At 39.9% G+C, this 20,953-nt stretch overlaps 1 protein-coding gene across 4 annotated transcripts in view; it reads right to left on the bottom strand.

Moving 5' to 3' along the window:
• PLCL2 (phospholipase C like 2) overlaps positions 1 to 20,953 on the bottom strand; it is a 209,494-nt gene that overhangs the window by 153,615 nt on the left and 34,926 nt on the right. Inside the window, exon 2 of one of the 4 annotated variants that reach the window (XM_084991834.1) lies at positions 12,742 to 12,859. The exons of the other annotated variants lie outside the window; for them this stretch is intronic. The gene's annotated coding sequence lies outside the window, so the exon portion shown is untranslated. The remainder of the gene's footprint in view (positions 1 to 12,741; positions 12,860 to 20,953) is intronic. 4 annotated transcript variants of the gene reach the window in all.

Raw genomic sequence — 20,953 nt, 5'->3', positions numbered from 1 at the left:
ACAGTCCAGCGGGGGGGTCTTGAAGACAAAAGTCCACATTTCCAGCACAGCTACCCATTACCAAAAGAAACAGTTTATTCTGAAAGAACTGTGGTTGTTTGTTTTGATCCAGTTGTTTGGCTCAGCTCAAAGAGCCTGGCTTAATCTCTCCTAACTTGAAACTCCACCAGTGTTGAGATGGCTACCCCAGGGCTTTTGTCAAAAACACTTAAATGCAAATATATTTGTTGCTGTTGCTGGAGTTGAGATAAACAATAAACTAATCAAAAAGCTTGGGAAGAAAGGCTAGGAATGAGATGCTTTGGCAAATACAGACTTTGAAAAGATCAGACATGGTCCTGGGAATCTAGACAGCTACATGCATGCATGGAGCTAAGTACATGCTCAGGAAAGTCCCCAGAGAGCCCGAAACTCTCACCTCTGACTCACTTTCAGGTTCCATGCAAGCAGATATCAGCAGGGAAATCAGGGTTCCATATTCAAATTTTGCATCCAGAATATTTTTGTTTGTTTTCTAATTTTACAGCAGATATCAACAGGGAAATCAGGGTTCCATATTCAAAATTTGCATCCAGAAGATTTTTGTTTGTCCAAATCATTAATGGATGCCTTGATGGAGGAGGGATGAGGAAGAGACTGTCTTCAATTAAACCCTGTACTTTACTCCTAGCATACTTAGCTCTCTCAAAAAAATTATTTTTCTCTAAAATACAATACTTTCATTTTAATTATTATGAGCTAAGAAAAGATTCTGTGCCTATTCAAAGATGGAATGTTTCATTTGCTTGGTGCCAATTTTATGCTTTTTGTCTACTGACAGAAATATATTTGGCAGGATATATTTTTATCTCAAATTGAAGTATAGTTGATTTACAATATTATGTTAGTTCAGGTGTGCAACAAAGTGATTCAGTTATACATATTTTTTTCAGATGTTTTTCCCTTATAGGTTATTACAAGATGCTGAATATAGTTCCCTGTGCTACACATTAAATCCCTGTTGGTTACCTATTTTACATATAAGACTATATATCTATTAATCCCATACCCTAATTTATTCCTCCCCACTTTCCCCTTTGGCAACCATAAGTTCGTTTTCTATGTCTGTGAATCTGTTTATGTTTTGTAAATAAATTTATTTGTGTTTTTCTTTTTTTAGATTCCACTTATAAGTGATTTGTAAGTATTTGCTTCTGTCTGACTTACTTCACTCAGTATGATAATCTTTTGAATAAATCCAGCTGGATTCATCCCAGGGTTGCAAGGATGGTTCAATATATGCAAATCAATCAATGTCACATATCATATCCACAAAAGATAAGGCAAAAACCACATGATCATCTCAACACATGAAGAAAAAGCATTTGATAAAGTTCAACATCCATTCATGATAAAAACTCTCACCAAACTGGGCACAGAGTGAACATATTTCAACATAATAAAAGCTTTTTGTGACAAAATCATAGCCAATATAATACTCAGTGGTAAAAAGGTGAAAGCTTTTCCACTCAATTCTGGAATGAGACAAGGATGCCCTCTCTCATTACTTCTATTCAACACAGTATTGAAAGTCCTAGCTACAGCAATCAGACAAGAAAAAAATAAAAGGAATACAAATTAGATGAGAAAAGGTAAAACTGTCATTATGTCAATGACATGATACTCTATATAGAAAATCCTAGAGTCCACACAAAAACGATTAGAACTAATGAATGAATTCAGCAAGGTAGCAGGATACAAAAGTGTGTTGCAATGAAATAGCATAAAGAGAAAGTTAAAAATAATCCCATTTAACATCATGTCCAAAAAAATAGTAAATACCTAGGAAGGAATAAACCTAACCAAGGAAGTGAAAGACTATATGCTAAGAACTATAAAATGCTGATAAAGGAAACTAAAGATGATTCAAAGAAAGAGAAAGATATCCCATATTCTTGGATTAGAAGAATTTATTTAATATTGTTAAAATGGCCATACTTCCCAAAGCAATGTAAAGATTTAACATGTTTCCTACCAGATTACCCATGACACTTTTGCAAAGAACTAAAACAAATAATCCTAAAATTTATATGAAACCACAAAAGAACCAGAATTGCCAAACAATCCTGAGGGAAAAGAACAAAGCGGAGGCATAACCCTCCCAGACTTCAGACAATAATACCAAGCTACAGTAATCAAAACAGTGTGGTAGAGGCATAAAAACAGACATGGATCAAAGGAACAGAACAGAAAGCCCAGAAATAAGCTCATATACCTATGGTCAATCTTCCACAAGGGAGACAAAATTATACAATGGAGAAAAGATAGACTTGTTAACAAATGGTGCTTGGAAAGCCTCATGTAAACCAGTGAAGTTATAACATTCTCTCACACTATAGACAAAAATATGACAATCTCTTAAAGAAGAGGGGACTCAAATAAAAAAAAATAAGAAATGAAAGAGGAGAAATAACAACCAATACCACAGAAAGAAAAAAAAGAAAGAAAAAATATTACGAACAGTTACATGTCAACAGATTTGACAACCTAGAAGAAATGGACAAGTTTCTAGAAAATACAGCCTACCAAAACTGAGTCAAGGAGAAACAGACAATTTGAACAGACCAATTATTAGAAGTGAAATAGAATCTGTAATTAAAATTAACAAACAAACAAACTCCCTGCACACAAGAGTCCAGAGCCAGATGCCTTCACAGATAAATTGTACCAAACTTAGAAGAACTTATAGCAATCCTTCTCAAGCTCTTCCAAAAGACTGAAAAGAAAGGCGCACTCCTAAAGTTATTCTATGATGCCAACATCACTCTGATACCAAAAACCAAAGACACTACAAAAAAAGTTACAGACCAATATCTTTGATGACAACATAGATGCAAAAATCTTCAACATATTACCAAACCAAATCCAACAACACATGAAAAGAATCATACTCCATGATCAAGTAGCATCTAATGCCATAGTTTCTAAGATCTCTGTTAAACACATTATACTATTATCACATACATACATGCGAGGATTAATTCCCCAAATGTGGTCTCATTCAAATGTGGTCTCATTCACAGCTATATTTGGTAGAACTGTGAGAATTTAGGAACGATTTCTTTTAACAAAGAAAGTAAACTCTTAGTAGAATTAAGAGACAAAATGCATTATCAGAGAAAGTTAGATCCAGTGAGAAAAGCAGGAAGAAGTTCCAAATCTTTAAAGTTACTATTTTTTTGTTGTTTTTATTTTGCTTTTCAAGGCCACACCTGTGGTATATGGAGGTACCCAGGCTAGGGGACGAACCAGAGCTACAGCTGCCAGCCTATGCCACAGCAACTCAGGATCCAAGCCACATCTGCAACCTACACCACAACTCATGGCAACACCAGATCCTTAACCCACTGAGCGAGGCCAGGGATTGAACCTGCAGCCTCATGGTTCCTAGTCAGATTCATTTCTGCTGTACCACAACAGGAACTTCTAAAGTTCCATTTTAAGATCATTAAAAAATTTCACAACTATTTTAAAGTTCTGAAGAGGGTTATATGCTTAAAATAGGTTTTGACTTACCTTTTCTATTACAACCTCGAGGACGGGATTAAGATGGCGGAATAGAGGGCCTAGGGCTCAACTTCTCTAATAAAAACAACAAAATTACAACCACATGCTGAGCAACCTTCAACCACATGGACTGGAAACTTTCAAAAAGATATCCTACTCCAGAAGACAAAGAGGAGGCCACATCAAGAGGTAGGAGGGGTGATTATGTGATATAAGCAACCCCATACCTCCTGGGTGGGAAGCTCCACAGACTGGGAAAATAACTGTATCACAGGGACTCACCTACAAGAGAGAGAGTTCTGAGCCCCACATCGAATCTCCATGCCTGGGGATCTGGCAGTGGGAGAAAGAGGCCCCAGAGCATCTGTCATTGAAGGCCAGTGGGTTGTGTGTAGGAGCTCCATGGGACTGGGAGAACAGAGACCTTCTTAAAAGGCACACACTGGGTCCCAGGGCAAAGCAAAGTCTCCATAGGAATCTGGGTCACACCTGACTGTAGTTCTTGGAGGATCTCCTGGGAAAACAGGGGGTGACTGTGGCTTGTTGTGGGGCAAGGACATTGGAGGCAAAGCTCTTGGGAATATTCATCAGTGTGTGTTTCTCTGGAGGAGGTCATTTTGGGAAAATCTGGGCCCACCCATCAGCACTGAAAAGCTCCAGGCCAAACAATAATCCAGGTGGAATCATAGCCCCACCCATCAGTAAACAGGCTGCCTAAAGACCCCCCAGGCACACAGCCACCTCTAATCTTACCCAGAGACAAAGCCCCACCCTCTAGATGGACAGGAATCAGCCCCACCAGTACCTCCCATCAGGAAGCCTACAGCAAGCCCCCATATCAACTTCTGCCACAAGGGGGGCAGACACCAGAAGTAAGAGAGCTACAACTCTATTGTCTGTAAAAAGTTCACCATACCATAAACCTATAAAAATGAAAAGACAGAGAACTATAACTCAGATGAGGGAGAAAGAAAAAAACACAGAAAAACAGCTAAGTGATAAGGAGATTATCAGCCTCCAGGAAAAAGACTTTAGACTGATGGTGCTGAAGATGATGCAAGACATTGGAAATAAACTGGAGGCAAAGATGGATAATTTAGAGCAAACACCGAGCAAAGAGATACAAGATATAAAACTTAAGCAAGCAGAGATTCAAAATACAATAAATGAAATAAAAAAATCATTAGAAGCAACCAATAGCAGAATACAAGAGGCAGAAGAACGAATAAGTGGGGTGGAGGACAGACTAGTCGAAATCATGGATGCAGAACAGAAAAGAGAAAAAAGATTGAAAAGAAATGAAAAGAGTCTCAGAGAACTCTGGAACAACATTAAACGTACCAACATCCATATTATGGGGGTGCCAGAAGAAGAAGAGAGTGAGAAAGGGACAGAAAAGATATTTGAAGAGATGATAGCTGAAAATTTCCCTAACATGGGAAAGGAACTACTCACTCAAATCCAGGAAGCACAACAAGTACCACATAAAATAAACGCAAAGAGGAACATCCCAAGACACGTACTAATCAAACTGACCAAAATTAAAAACAAGGAGAAAATACTGAAAGCAGCTAGGGAAAAGAAACGAGTTACAAGGGAACCCAGATAAGGTTATCAGCAGATTTTTCAGCAGAAACTTTGCAGGCCAGAAGGGAGTGGCATGACATACTTAACATGATGAAAGGAAAAAACCTCCAACCAAGATTACTTTACCCAGCAAGGCTCTCATTCATATTTGAAGGAGAAATCAAAAGCTTCACAGATAAGCAAAAGCTAAGAAAATTCAGCATCACTAAAGCAGCTTTACAACAAATACTAAGGGAACTTCTCTAGGCAGAAAAGAAAAGGCCACAACTAGAAACAAAAATACCACAAATGACAAGGCTCACCAGTAAAGGTATATATACAGTAAAGATAAAAAATCTATTACAGGAGTTCCTGTCATGGCGCAGTGGTTGACGAGTCCGACTGGGAACCATGAGGTTGCGGGTTCGATCCCTGCCCTTGCTCAGTGGGTTGACGATCCGGCGTTGCCGTGGGCTGTGGTGTGGGTTGCAGACGCGGCTCGGATCCAGCGTTGCTGTGGCTCTGGCGTAGGCCGGTGGACACAGCTCCAATTCGACCCCTAGTCTGGGAACCTCCATGTGCCGCGGGAGCGGCCCAAAGAAATAGCAAAAAGACAAAAAAAAAAAAAAAAAATCTATTACAAACTCTAAATCGCAGTGCTGAACTCTGAACACTAAAATTCTGTCTGAATAAGTTTTAACATAACAAAAACTACAGAGCCAAATTCTTCTAGCAGTTAGAATCCTGTTTCACAGGAATTAATTTTAAAATTTCACTGCAGCACTATTCACAATAGCCAAGACATGGAAACTACCTAAATGTCCATGGTATATATACACAATGGAATACTACTCAGCCATTAAAAAAGAACAAAATAATGCCATTTGCAGCAACCTGGATGGACCTAGAGACTCTCATACTAAGTGAAGTAAGTCAGAAAGAGAAAGAGAAATACTATATGACATCACTCATATCTGGAATCTAATATATGGCATAAATGAACCTTTCCACAGAAAAGAAACTCAAGGCCTTGGAGAACAGTGGTTGCCAAGGGTGTAGGGGGAGGAAGTGGGATGGACTGGGAGTCTGGGGTTAATAGATGCAAACTACTGCACGTGGAGTGGATAAACAATGAGATCCTGCTGTATAGAAGAAGGAACTATATTTAGTCACTTGTGATGGAGCATGATGGAAGATAATGTGAGAAAGAGAATGTATATATGTGTGTGTGTGTGTGTGACTTTGTCACTTACTGTACAGCAGAAAATTGATAGAACACTGTTAACCAACTATAACGGAAAAAATCAAAATAAAAATAAAAAAATAAAATTTCATAACTATTAAAAAGTACAAATTTTCCTCCACCCTGCCACACATTAAAACTAGCTTCTGTTGTATTACATTCTTTTTAAATAGTTGTATGCATCCACCTCCCTCCCTCTCTCTTTCTCCCTGTCCTGCTAAATATATGTTTAACTCAACCAACCTACTAAAATCAAAGCATCTTCAACTTTCTTTTCCCTACAATTACAAAACAGTTTCTTGGACGAGATTCTTCCACAAAGTTATCTTAATAGTTTGCATCCTTAATTAAAGGGATACTATTTCTTCTTTGTGTGTGTCTTTTTAGGGCTGCACCTGCAGCATGTGGACGTTCCCAGGCTAGGGGTTGAATCACTGGCCTACACCATAGCCACAGCAATGTGGGATCCAAGCCACAACTGTGACCTACACCACAGCTCACAGCAACACTAGATCCTCAACCTACTGAGTAAGGTCAGGGATCGAACCTGTGTCCTCATGGATACTAGTCAGGATCGTTACCACTGAGCCACAGCGGGAACTCCAAAGGACCCTATTTCTATTTGGATGCTTTGTAATCAAATTCTTTCTTCATGATTGTCGAATTAATAGAAAAGAGGCAGTAATAAAGATCATGCTAAAATGTTCTACACTGGTCTTTAGAAAATATTTTTACACTCGTATATATAGATGAATAGCGATGTTCTAGCAATTCAGAACCCTGTTCTTTCAAAGTCAGCCACACTGCTACTTCACATTTTTCTAAAACACAGGCAGCAGTGAATCTCTTGCTTTTCTCATCCACATCTTCACCCTGCCTTTGAAGAATTCTGAAAGCATGGTGAAATAGAATCTCCTCTTAGGGAAATCAGGAGGCTGTTTTCCTCAAAGATTGTTCTCAGCTTATGTATTCAGTGATCTTAACACTTACTAGATATTTCATCAGCTTTCCAAGAATGGGTATGAGAATCACCAATTCATAATTCTCCATCAAGCAGGTAAATCACCTTTCCAATACATCAGTCCCTTTACCCCTTGGTCACTTTACTTAAAAGCTTTCTTTTGAGAAAGAGAGATGATTAAAAATAAAACATTACTTGGCTAGTTTTTTTTTTTTTTTTTTTGGTCTTTTCTGGGGCTGCACCCACAGCAATATGAAGGTTCCCAGGCTAGCGGTCTAATCTGAGCTGTAGTCTCTGGCCTATGCCAGAGCCACAGCAACGTGGGATCCGAGCCACATCGGCGACCTACACCACAGCTCACGCCACACTGAATCCTTAACCCACTGAGCAAGGCCAGGGATCAAACCCGCAACCCCATGGTTTCCACTTGGATTCGTTAACCACTGAGCCACGACAGGAACTCCAGCTAATTATTTTAAAGTGAGATTCTCTACAGAGGAACTGTATTCTGGAATTTTACAGATATGATTAAGCTAGCTGACTAGAATCTCTCTAACCTACCAGGTAGCAGGTATTTGTTGCTATAAACACATACATAAGAAGCAGAGGTCCAGGCCTCCCATCTTTGGAGAAATTTACCATATAGGTTGGATCCACAAATACAATAAAACATGTAATGCTTACAGATGCTTTTAGGTAAAAATACTAAGAACTTTTTAAATAGTTTTGATCTGTTCTGCCCTTCTGGATGAAATTCCTAATTCAAACTTCAATTGAAGTTGAGATATAATTTTAATAACATATACCACACTAAATTTCTTCCCACTTGGAAGAAGAAAGGAAAACTACATAAATGTAGGATAACCAAAAACATATTTATACATTATGCCTTGATGCTGACTGAGGAACTAATGTTTAAAATGTTTTAATGCATTCTGGGGTTCCCATCGTGGCGCAGCAGAAATGAATCCGACTAGGAACCATGAGGTTGCAGGTTCAATCCCAGGCCTCACTCTATGGGTTAAGGATCCGGCGCTGCTGTGAGCTGTAGTCACACCTGTGGTCACAGATTCAGCTAGATCCTGCATTGCTGTGGCTGTGGTGTAGGCTGATGGCTACAGCTCCGACTGGACCCCCAGTCTGGGAACCTCCATATGCCACGGGTGCAGCCTTAAAAAGCAAAAAAGACAAAAAAAAAAAAGTTTTTTAACACATTCTCATTTAGTAGTAATTATAATACAATGGTTATCAATACTGTAAACTCCTATTTCTTGACAGTATTCAAGATGCTGGGTGGACTCTGGCTAAGTGAAAAATAAATCTAAATAAAGGAGTTCTCTTGTGGCACTGTGGGTTAAGGATCTGGCATTGTCACCACAGTGGCTTGGGTCACTGCTGTGGAAGGGTTCAATACCTACCTAGCCTGAGAACTTCCACATGCTGTGGGCATGCTCAAAAAACTAAAAAAAAAAAAAACTAAAAAAAAAAAAAAAAAAAAATAGCGTTCCTGTCATGGCTCAGCAGTTAACAAACCCAACTAGCATCCATGAGGACGCAGGTTCGATCCCTGGCCTCACTCAGGGGGTTAAGGATCCGGCGTTGCCATGAGCTGTGGTGTAGGTCACAGACATGGCTTGGATCCCACTACGCTGTAGTTGTGGTGTAGGCGGGAAGCTACAGTTCCGACTGGACCCTTGGCCTGGGAGCCTCCATATGCAGCAGGTGCGTCCCTAAAAGACAAAATAAAAAATTAAAAATTAGTAAAATAAAATAAATAAAAACTCCACACAAGCACTGCCATTCCTGCATGTGTGAGCATGTGTGTTCTGCACAGAAGGCTGGTCTTCTCTAACCCCACCAATAGTTATGTCAGAGTGCAGGAGCCACTTATAAGGATCGAAGTGCCCGCTTTCTTGTTCTTTCTTGCTCTCTCTGTAATCTACATATGTGCTTTTAACTGTTGATTTTCCTAGTTATTTAAATTCTCAATAAATAGAAGTTGATCATGTAATCATATTAAGTAATTAATCATATTAATAATAAAAGTATTTATGTGGAATACCCTAGGAGTTAATAGAATGCCAAAACATATTATCTATTATTAAAGAAGAGAAACATACAAGGATCAACAGTACATCTAATAAAGGCAGTTTTAAAAAGTTAAGTGATAGTCTAAAGCCAAGAAGTAATATCCTCACTAGCTTTCTAAACAATAAGCCTTTCTGGAATCTGCAGTCTATAATCAAGTGATTCTAGTATCTACTGTCACATTTACCCATTACAATATGGAAGATTTTTTTAAATAGATAATAAAGTAATGAGACTATAAAAAGCACTGAGCATCAGTTCCTGTCATGGCTCAGTGGTAAAGAACCTGACTAGTATCCATGAGGATGCAGGTTCGAACCCTCACCCAGGGGGTTAAGGACCCAGTGTTGCTGTGACCTGCGGTGTAGGTCACAGGTGGCTGAGATCCTGCATTGCTATGGCTATGGCATAGGCCAGCAACTGCATCTCCAATTCAACCCCTAGCCTGCGAACCTCTATGCCACGGGTGTGGCCCTAAAAAGACCAAAAAAAAAAAAAAAAAAAAATCACACAGGCTCTTGGTTCTTTGATTTTTTTTTTTTCCCTGAAAAGTGGTGAGGAAAAAAAGTTGGATTTGTTGGCAAGAACATACCTTGGTGATTACGTTTTAGACAAATGTTTTATCTATGGGTATGAGTTATTTTATAATTTGTCTGAATGAATTTTCAATTGCTTATATTTTTATGCCACCACTTCCAGAAAATACCATTTGAAGTCCCCATTAAAGGACCTTTGCAATGAGCATTGCCAGGAATGAACACTTATCTACGTGCTGCCGCCTGAGGTGACTCCTCCTTACTGAGCGGAGTACTCCCAGAAAAATAGATGCCCCCCTCCCTAACCAGAACCCAAAAGCGCTCAGTCATAAAAAGCATGTATTTTCTGTAAGTCAACTATACAAGCCACAGAATTAACACCCTAAAGGAAAACTGCACGTTAAAGAGCCAAATATACAACTTCAAAAGTCAGGAAAATGGCAAAAATAATAAACCCAAAGAAAGAAAAAGAAATAATAATAAAGGAAGTAATAAAGATAAAAGAAGAAATTAATGAAACAGAAAGGGGATGCAATAGAGAAGGTCAACAAAGCCACAAGTTGGTTTTTTAAAAAAATACGAAACTGATAAACCATGGGCAAGCCTGATCAAGAAAAAGAAAGAACCAGTAAACAATACTAGTAGTGAACAGAAGGACATAACTACACATTGCAGGGACTGTAAGAAGGTGACAGAACAGGTGAATATTGTGTCAATAAATTGAAAGCTGAGGCAAATGGACAAATTCCTAAAATCTCATAACCAAACACTATAAAAACAATGCAGTGCCTAGATTTCAAAGTAGTTACTAACCAGTACTTCTATAAAGGCACTGTTAAAGCCCAGGCAAACAAAACAAGCCCCAAAACTTGACTGCACTGTTTCCTACTAAACTGTTAGCTAGGAATTGAAATGGCTCCAAATGAGTGAATTCAAGTTTTGGGTTCAAAGGCATAAAACTAAGAAATCCAACTAAAATATTTCATATCTAAGTGTTATGATTTGTAAGTGCTCAAATGTAAAAAGGATGTCCATATCTTTTGAAACATTTGACTTATTTCAGAGTTTTCCCATAGTATTTCTATTTAACTTTGGGGATTAGTTACTAAAAGTTTGCATATGCTGCCAAAGTAAAGTGACAAGTACTCAATAACTTTCTGAAAACTTGGCTGAATGACCCTTGCACCTGTGTATTTAATATTAACTTTGAGCTGTCATATACCTGCCTCTTTCCTGTGCTATGTACACGCAAGAACACTAAAGTCAAAGTACGCCACAGGGAGAAGAGATCTCCACCCCTTACTTCTCAGATGACAAAACTGAGACACACTGAGATAAATAACTTGCTGGACTGTTACATTAGCTGTGTCTTCCCTCCAACACCCAGAGTCGTGATAATTCTGTACTCTGTAGAACATAATTCTTCCCTGTTACCTTCACCACTAAGATTATACAAAGCTGCTGCTGAAACCCCAACATGTGTCTCTCTGGGGCACAGTGTTTAGAACGAGCACAGACATGAAAGTTAAGAGGAGTCTTCAAATATTATCCAAAAAGTCTTCAAATATTATCCAAAAAGACTTTTTTCCACACACAAACATTTCCACTAACAGTTCTCTCCTCCTATCCTAAGGTTTAAATGCCTTATTGATTGTACAGTTAATGGTGACAATGCGTCCCTCCTTACAGCTACCTGGCATGATCTCAGTCTCATTTCAATTTCTCAGATTAAGGGTATGAATAAAGTCTAACCTGAACAGTCCACCTTTGATTGTGCAGTCATACACAAGTTGTGCATCAGACTCTAACACATACAGGTAAAAAGGAGACTATTCAGGAAATTATTCAAATTTTTTGACATAATACTAAATTTTCAAATGATGAGACATTCCGACCATTCCCATAAGAAAACAGAAATTTGGCGTTATGGAATCCAAACATCAAGATACAGTTTTCCCTTTTGCATGAACTCCCAAAGCGACTGCTATCACCTCCCCCATGCCCAAGGCTCTGCCTTAGTGAGACCTCGCCACTCCTCCATCAAGAAGCAGATCTCTCCCCTTCTCCTGAATCTGGGCCAGCCAATGGTTCACCTGTAACTAAAAGAACATAGCATGAGTGGCATGGTGTGACATCTGAAGCTAGGTCCCATGAGACCAAGCAGCTTCCACCTGGTGCTGTTGGACGGCTCGCTCTGAGGGACATTCGATCAGCACGTTGGAAAGGCCACATGGAGGCACTCTCGTGGAGAGTCCCATTATCCTCATGAAGGTGCTCAACATGTGAAGAGAACCAGCACCTTGGCAGCGGACTCCAGCCTCAGCCCCACTCACATGCCATTCACATCTTTCCAAGCCGCAGCCTCAGACAATAGGCAGCAAAGCCAAGCCATCCCTCATATGTCCTCTCCCATTTTCTAACCCAAAGAACTCATGATCATCATAAAACAGTTACTGCTGCATGCCACTAAGTTTAAGGTGGTTTATTATACAGCTGCAGGCAACTAGAAGGGTGTGTTTCGGCAAAAAAAAAAACCTAAAAAGTAAAAAATAAAAATAAAACACACACACACATACAAAACCCTGAAAACTCACATTACTGCTAAGCCTGGTTATAGGAATAATTCTTACATTTGTTAGCGAGGTAGCCAGATAGAGCAGAAGGCCAAGAGGCCCTTCAGACCTGACCCCAACTGAAAGGAAGATCAATCCACTAGTACACAGCGGCTCTATGTCCTTCAAAAAATGGGACTTGTATCCTATGCACATCTGGATTGCGAAGGACAGAAAAGGGCTCAGTACCAGGAAAAGGCCGGTCCAGGGAAGGAAGAACCTTTTACAGCTCTTTACAGCACAGCTATCTCATTCTCCTGTCACTGCCAGGCAACCTCCCAAGGGAACCATGAGTCTCCAGGGGCTCCTAAGACAAAGCACACAGACAAGGGGAGTGGGGTCGATACAGGACACACAAGCTGTCCCTTCACCCTGGGAGGGACAGGATGGCACATGGCTAATGAATGACCACAAAAGAGACAAGAAAGCCTAAGATATAATTTGACACACAAACTTCAACACCAAAGAGGGAATACTTTTTTTTTTTTTTAATTTTAACCATCTTTACCTTTTATCCATCAAAATTCTTGGTGACAATACACTTACATTTTAAGTCTCTTTAGGTTGTTTCAAAATAATTTGAAACAGTCATCATCAACCATTTGAATTTTTCCTCTAAATGAGAAAATGATAGAGTTCTATGAAGCACATTTATATGATGCTACAAGACCAGTGATTCTTTATACGGATGGTATTCATTTTCTTCTTTTGGGCTGTTCTCCAACATATTTAGACACTCTTGGTGGGCAATTATCCCTGGAGTCTTGGCAATAACAAATTCTAATGCCAATCTGCAGAATATATTTTTCCATCAGAAACAGTTTTAGGGAGAGACTGCTTCCCTCTTGACCATGTTTCCACCTTACAGACCCCTTCTCTTCGGTCAATGCCTCAGGAGAGATACTTATAGTAGGATGAAAAATCAGTTTGCTACAAAAACCAGAAAAACCTGGGGCATTTTCTTGATGAGAACATGAGAGATAACTAGTTTACTTTTTTATTTTTTATTTTTTTAAGGCCACACCCCAGGTATGTGGAGGTTCTCAGGCTAGGGGTCAAATCAGAGCTGCAGCCACCAGCCTATGCCATAGCCACAGCAACGCGGGATCCGAACCACATCTGCGACCTACACCACAGTTCATGGCAACACCAGATCCTTAACCCACTGAGCAAGCCAGGGATCAAACCTGCCTCCTCCTGGATGCTAGTCGGTTTCGCTAACTGCCGAGCCATGACGGCAACTCTGAGAGACAACTAATTTAAAAGCAACATATCTAGTTATTCCTTATCTTAAAAAGCTAAATAATCTTATATCCCATATTCCCCAAATTTGTCTATTCTCAAGTACAGCAGGTTACTGAGTCAACTGCACTTCTATTAATTCTGGTGTTCTGGTATTCAAGTAGGCGAGAATCTGCAAAAATGCAAAACAAAACAAAACAAAAAAGCAACAAGCCCTTCAGTCAGATCAAAACAGGGAACCCACTTTAAGACTACAGGGCTCTACTAAGCATGCTCTGATTTAATTAGTTATAAATAACGGGAACCTTAGCAGACTATTTTGGATGGTCATGAATCATTTCCTGAGGTCTAAGCAAATTGGGCCTGAATTTTCCTCATGATATTTGTTCCATCCACCCTCTGCTGCTGACTGGAGGCTGGATGGGGTGACCTTCCTCCTCTCCAGCCTTCCCTCCTACCTACCCTCCGCCTCCCACAGCCTCCCACAGTCTGCGAGCGGTGCAGGGTGGGCCCAGAGCGGGCCCCACCCTCTCCCCTACATCAAACCTGGCCTGACCCACTAGAGTCCAAATAAACTTTTCAGAAATAATTGGTTTCCTAAGTTCAAATGATGAAGTTAAAAGGAAAAACAGCATAAACAGAATAAATCAATGAGAAGAAATTTCCTAATGACAGAGATGAAACACTATCTGAATAAAAAGAGGAAAAAGTCATAAAATTCAAGGAGAGATATTAGTCAGAGCAGCAAACAAACCTACCTACACAACCAGAAAGTATGTTTAAACCACAGGGAAGCAACTATTTCCAATGTCTTGAAAAACCCATGAATTATGGAGTATGGAAGACTCACTGAAAAACTTCAGCAATTCTAACAGCAGATACACACTGATTTTCTCTGTCAGGTTTTGCCTAAATATTTAGCATAAAGTGAATGTTTGGACATTATTATTCAGAACTTTCACCTTAAAAATACAAAAACCAACGTTGAGAATAAAAGTGAAGAATTCAACGAAGACTTAAGCAATTTGTAGAGCCTGCATCAAAAGCATTAACCTCACAGAGAAAAGAATGTTCATTAATGTTATGCATTGATTGGTTTATGCTATTTTTTCTTTACCACATTAACGGAGACAGGTTTCAATTGATTTATCCTAATGTCCAGTAAAACAGGTTTCATAAGCAGATGAAATCTTTGATCCCCTAAATTAAAAGTATTGTTTTATAATTTTAATGGATATTTTTTTAAACTTAGCTTTAAATCTTTAAACCACACATCCTCTGAATCCTGTAACAGGAAGAGTCTCTAAGAAACTGTAAGGATTTTTAATCATTCATTTCTATTATAGTATAATTTCATGAAAACTAAGGCTTAAACTCTATTCAAAAAAATACAGATATCCATTTATTTTAATCTGTAACATTAGGCTACCAACAGGAAAAAAACACTTAACAATACAATTTGATCATGTATTATGCTAATCTTTTAACTAAAAAGCTCAAAATTAAATTCAATATATAATGATGGGTAAACTTAAGGAATACATTTTTGAAACCTCATTTTATCCTAGATAATATTAGTGTTTAAGAATATTAAGCTGAATTAGTATGCTTCTCCCTAATTCCTCCCCTCACTGTTAATATATATTTCTCCATATACAAAATACACTTTATTATACTCATGAAAACTTTATATAGACTACACGAAGATTGAGAGTCACCTTAATTTTCTCTCCAAGTACTTTCTCCACTCACAACTAAAACAATTTCTCACAAGGAAGGCATAACCCAAAAGTTCTACAGTAAACAAGAAGAAAGAAAAAGATGAAAATCAATGAAATACAACTGAACTGCATTTTGTAGTTAACCCAATTTAAAACACTATGACAATTTACACTATGGTGGTTAAAGATCCCTGATATCAGAGGAATGTGGCAAGTCATATATCACAAGGTATTGAAGAAAACATTTTAAAAAAGAAAACACACACACAATAAATAAAAGAAAAAGAAAAACACTATGGTGGGTATTACATTAATGCAGTCTCTGACTTTCAATAATCTAAAATAAGAGTCCCCTTTTACTTTTCTAAACAGGAACAAAATTTATAAGCAGATCATCTTTACTCCCACAAAATAAATCTCTAAACCCAACACCTAAAGCATTCTATTAAAAAATGATTGAGGTTTTTTTAATTTTTTTAGTAACACACTGTCATAAGAAAATGACTTCATGAAAGCTGTTTTATATGCATATATATACAAATATATTTATATATACATATTATATTAAGTAAATACATTTAGTTTCCCATTCTCAAAGCAGTCATTTTACATTTCACAAAACCTTGGACTAAATTTAAACGTTGCTTTCCCTTACAGCCAAATTTAAAATGTTTTCAAGTAAACATATGAGAAAGCAATAAACCATTAAAATAGTCATGTGTTTACTAGTCCTAACAAAATCTCAGCAACAATCTGATGAGAAGGGATTAAGAAAAATTTAACACCATATCCCACAGTAGGCAGTGCTCCTAGTTTCTAAGTGAAGATATGAGTAAGCTCCCAAGAGAGTCTAGGGTATCAAAGACATAGCGCAGCCCTACAACCAAAACTCAACCAGTGAGTGACAAGTGCCCGAGAGAAGGGCTGGGCTCGCTGACCAAGAGGAGAGGAAGGGCATTTCTGAACAGGACACAGACTACAACACTAAAGGGATGGACAGTGACTGTGGTTTGCAAGCCCCATTTGGCCAGACTAGGGTTGAGGAGAAGCAGGAAGAGAACCTGTAGAAAACATCAAAGACAAACAGGGGTGCCCTGAAAACCCAGGTGAAGGTCAGAGCTCCCGTCTAAAAGGCATCACAGAAGTGTTGAATAAGAAATTTACAAAGTAGTGTTGTGGGAGTATTAATCTGGAAACTATCTGGGAAGAGATGTGGGGAAAAGAAACAGGAAGAAGGAAGATGAATTCTTGTGATAATCCAAGCACATGGCGACAAGAGCCTGATATCAGCATCAGAAATGATGGGATGATGACAAGGAAGTGGACACAGGGACAATAAGAACACGTCAGCCGTCAGGTCAGCCGGTAGGGTAGGTGGGCCCACCCCACCCCCACCCCACCCTCACCCCACCCCCACCCCACCCTCCTACAGCAGCATCTCAAGAAGGGTTTTGTTTGTTTGGGTGGTTGATTGGTTTAGTTAGGAAATACATTTTTATAGATCTAACTAGGATTCTTCTCACTGTCTTCAGTCACCCAGTGCTGTGTATTAGTATTTTTTAAAGCAAAGAAAGCAGAAAAACTCAGTGGAGAGCACCTGGTCTCAGTCAGGAGGCCACAAATCTATTTTGGGCTTTTTGAGCAATGCTGCTCATCACCTTGTGCAGCCCGACAGGTCTCAGTTCCCTTCGAGGAAACATGGCAGAGCACACGGAAAAAACTCACGAGCTATTCTGGACGGGGGAGGGGGGGACAAACTCACATCTGTGAAATGAAGAGCTTGGAAGTGAAAACTACTGGACAAATATTAAACCACTAACAAGGAGCATTTTTGAAAAGATACCAGGTAGACCTTTGATTTTACCAAAATGGATGCTTTTTGGTTCTTTTGTTTTTGTTTTGATGAGGGCCCTGACGTCCATACACATCAATACTAAAATTCACCATTTCCCCTATTTATGATCACCCTTTCATGTCTGTTTTTTGCTTCTAAGGTTTAGGATCAATCACAGTTGTGATACAATTTTGAAACACCATATGGATTTTTTTTCTTAATTGACAAGTAAAATGTTTCCACAAACTCAAATCCAAATCAAATATTGAAAACCAAAATCATGCAATGTTTACACTAAGTCACTGGACAGGCTGTCCTGAGGCAAGGCATCTGTATGCTATTTACGACAACAAAGGGACAAATAAACGGTAATTTTTGTTTTGCATGAAGACAGGTCACAAGGGACACCTAATGGTCACTCTGGAGGCAGTCAGGTTTGCTCCTGTCCTCAGACTGACCACACCAGCTCTGAGAGCCCAGCATTTACCAACAAAAGAGAAGCCTGTGGTGTATTAGCTCATTGGAGAAGGAGGGTTTCAACTCCTATTTCTTGAAGACCTGGGTTTGTTCAGAAGAAAACACAGCCTAATATATGATTAGATTTAAATTTCCTATAGAACTAGGGAGACAAATTAGGAGAATTCTAAAGGTTCTCTGAAATATTCTTTGCCTGCCTCTTAGTTCTGAATGGTCTCCCTAACTCTCCCATAAAAAAATTTTTAAAAATTATACAAATAGAAAATAAAATATGTATTAATGCAAAATAACAGAAAAGACTTTGGAGCCTAACAGAACTGTGTTCAAATCAGAGCTGTACCTATTACTTCTGCTATCACAGGGATAATACTCTCATATTCTAGATATATTTTGAAGATAGAGACAAAAAAAACTTGTTGAAAGATTAGATGTGATGTATCAGAGAGAGAGTGAAAGAGGAGCTCCCAGCATGGCATAGCAGAAACAAATCCGATTAGGATCCATGAGGTTGCGGGTTCAATCCCTGGCCTTGCTCAGTGGGTTAAGGGTCCAGCATTGCTTAGTTGTGGTGTAGGTTGCAGATGCAGCTCAGATCCCACGTTGCTGTGGCTGTGGGACAGGCCAGCAGCTGTGGCTCCGATTCGACTCCTAGCCTGGGAACCTCCATATGTTGAGAATGTGGCCCTGAAAAGCAAAAAAAAAAAAAAAAAAAAAAAAAAGAGAGAGAGAGAGAGAGAAAGAGAAGCATCAGAGAGACCCCAGGACCTGGACCACCAGCAGGCTGCCATCACACCAAGACAGGGGCTGCAGATGGGAAGGGAACAGGAGAGCTGCGCTGAGATGCACTAAGGTGCTGCTAGGCAGGTGGACCTACAAGCCAGGAGTACAGAAGAGACACTAGGCTGGAGAGATAAATTTGGGAGTGGTCGACATCTAGATGGCACTTACAGCCAGGAGGCAGGATGAGTGCATCAAAAGAGCGTAAACAGCAAAGCACAGAGCGAAAAAAGCTGTGATCACGACAGCATTTCAAGGTGGGAGAGGAGGACGTCAGCCAGGGGGCACAGAAAAGGCTGATGAGTGAGCCAGAAGGAAAACTGGGAGAGTGGGGAGCCCTGGAAAGTGAGGGTATCAAAGCAGAGAATGAGGGACCAAGAGCTATACTACTGAAGAGAGGACTGGCAACCGACCGACTGATGGGTTTAAGAGCGTGGTGACCTTGATAAGAATAGCTCTCTGCTGAGCAGTAAGACTGGGAACCTGAGGGAAGTGGGTTTAAGAAGGTGGAGATGGTGAGCACAGACAAGTCTCCAAGTTGTTTGCTACAAAGGGAGACAAAGACATTGGGCAGCAGCCAGCAGAGGAGTGACATCGAGGAAACATGGGACAAATCCCAGAATGTGTGCTGGTGGAAATGGCCCAGGAGAGAGTGAGAACTGACTCCACAGGAGAGGGGAGGAGAACTACTGTGTAAAGGAGCTGACTCCTCCAGAGAGGTTGGGGTCCTCGGCCCACAAGGTGGGACCCAGGCCAGCTCATCTTTTGACACTCTGGAAGGCAGAACATGTGGGTGTGGTGTTGATGAATGGGTAGGCCACGACTGAGTAACAGTAACCATGACTGGTTAGACCAATTCAACAGCTTCTTAGGGATGGGGAGAGAAAAACCCTCTAAAGACAGAGGAAACCACCCTAAACTTTAAGTTTCCTCATTATCCAAGGGACAGCATTTAAGCCAACATAGGCTGTTTTAAACCAGAATTATTTTTGACATATCGCTGCCTTTTGTTGAACAGGAATGGGGACTCCGGAGCACTATTAAATTGGTGACAGAATAAAAAGGAAGTTACAGAATATAAGAGAAGTACATCTGAGGTGTAGTATGCAAATTTCAACCCCAGCAACCAAGAAAGTTAATATTCTTGCTCCTAAGCTTCCTCATTAGTCATTGTCTGCTCAGTGCACTTCACCTCAATGATCCCAGAAGACATTTAATAAGAACACAGTGCCCGGAGTTCCCTGGTGACCTAGCAGTTAAGGATCCAGCATTTTCACTGCTATGGCATGGGTTCAATCCCTGGCCCAGGGAACTTCCACATACCACAGGCATGGCCAAAAGCAAAGAACACAGGAACAGTGATACATAAAACCACTGAGTGCCTTGTGTGCCAAGGCCTGTGCCAAATGCTGTAATACACCCCTTGTCAGGAGATCAGCACAGTAGGCCTCTGAAGGAAGCATTATTATTATTTTCCCCTTTTCATAAATGGGGAAGCTATGCAGACAGAAGCTAATGTGACTTGCTCAACAGTAAGTGGGGAGAAGGAGAGTTCAAACCCAGGTCCTCAATCTCAAGAAACAGCCAAATCTGTGTGTTAAAAGTGGACATTTTAAGTTACCACATCAAGAACTCAGCCCAACTATGGTGTAGGCCAGCAGCTACAGCTCAGATCTGACCCCTAGCCTGGGAACTTCCTATGCCGCGAGTGCAGCCCTAAAAAGCCAAAAAAAAAAAAAAAAAAGAACTCAGCCAAAGAACATCAGCAATTGTTTAAATGTACTAAATAAAAACATGGAGTCCCTGTCGTGGCGCAGTGGAAACAAATCCAACTAGGAACCATGAGGTGTGGGTTCAATCCCTGGCCTTGCTCAGTGGGTTAAGGATCTGGCGTTGCCGTGAGCTGTGGGGTAGGTCACACAGGCCAGCAGCAACAGCTCCGTTTAGACTCCTAGCCTAGAAATCTCCATATGCCGCGGGTGCGGCCCTAAAAGGACAAAAGACAAAAAACAAAAAACAACAAAAAAAAACCCTTCAAAAATATTCATCTCATCAGCTGACAAACTATTTCTACTTGTCCCCAAGGCCAGCAGAGGGCTATCGCAAGCCCTTCCAGCTTACTGCTGGGACCCAGGGATAACTACAGCTGACCCTGTGGAAGGTCATCCTCTACCAACATTACTTTTATAATACAAGGAGAAATAGAAGGCAGGCTGGAGCATATTTTGCTCCAAATATCTAGTTAACATAGATGCCACAATGCTTATCACAAATTACCATGATTATCATAAATGTTCTGGTAACTTAGACATTATCAGAAAACGAACATTCAGTTGAAATACTATATATT

Source organism: Sus scrofa, chromosome 13 (genome assembly GCF_054392235.1).
Source record: "Sus scrofa isolate SSC_HxYL_T2T_F1_AM1 chromosome 13, Sscrofa_HxYL_maternal_Yorkshire_Landrace_v2.0, whole genome shotgun sequence".
In the NCBI taxonomy this organism is placed as follows: Eukaryota; Metazoa; Chordata; class Mammalia; order Artiodactyla; family Suidae; genus Sus; species Sus scrofa.
This window is presented reverse-complemented; position numbering and strand designations above follow the sequence as displayed.